Source organism: Schistocerca piceifrons, chromosome 3, assembly GCF_021461385.2.
Source record: "Schistocerca piceifrons isolate TAMUIC-IGC-003096 chromosome 3, iqSchPice1.1, whole genome shotgun sequence".
Taxonomy (NCBI): Eukaryota; Metazoa; Arthropoda; class Insecta; order Orthoptera; family Acrididae; genus Schistocerca; species Schistocerca piceifrons.
The window spans coordinates 737,894,327-737,895,208 of record NC_060140.1 but is presented as its reverse complement, the minus strand read 5'-3'; positions in this window follow the sequence as shown (position 1 = coordinate 737,895,208).

Below are 882 nucleotides of genomic sequence, written 5' to 3'. Positions count from 1 at the left end.
TCCAGCTTTCATGAAGGCATTGTGGATTCTACTATTCATGGGGTTGCGCTACCAGTGTTGAGACCAGCGTCGAAAATTTTGAAGGATTATTTAAATGTGTGATATCTTTTTAGAATTGTGTCGTTAGAATGTATTAGTAGGAATAATAGTGCACAGAGATGAGAATATATTTGCAAACTGAAAGTAATTCAGGAATTGAGGAGGAATACTGGAGAGATAGATGGAGTCTTGTATGAGATTCAGGGTCACAATTTAATGTGATGAGACACTGTGCTTTTTGCAGCCAGTCTGTTTCATGTATAAGAAATATAGGTATCTTACTGCCTGCCACAGAAAACGTGCATGGCTGGCAATGCAGAGGAGAAAGGAGATGGACACATGGGTAAATCAGTGACATGTAGGTGTGTTAAATTTGTTGGAAAATTTTTGATTGACGCAAATGTTTCACAGATATTTAAATCTGTTTTGAGAGTGATAAACAAGCACAGAATGGTGAAGCCCACTATAGGTGTGCAGGACATTGGAAGTCATGTCACATTGTGTTCCTACTAAATTTACTTCGGACTTCTAAACAAGTATCTTGATTTATTGAAAGGAGGTTATGTCTTGTTGATACTTTGTCACTTGTATCATGAACGTGTTAGTTACATAATTAAGTGGCGTAATGTAAGAGAATTAAAGTATGTTATTGACTTAGCAGATCACGATCATCAGAGGGAGAAGTTTAGAAACCAAGCAAGCATGGTAACTGAAGTGCTCGTACATATTTTTTGAAAATGTTTTACAGCATGGGGAAGCAACAGATGGCAATAAATTGGCGAATGCAAGGATTCAGACACCAAAATTGTTGGCTCAATGGAATACGGGCTACAGAATGCACAA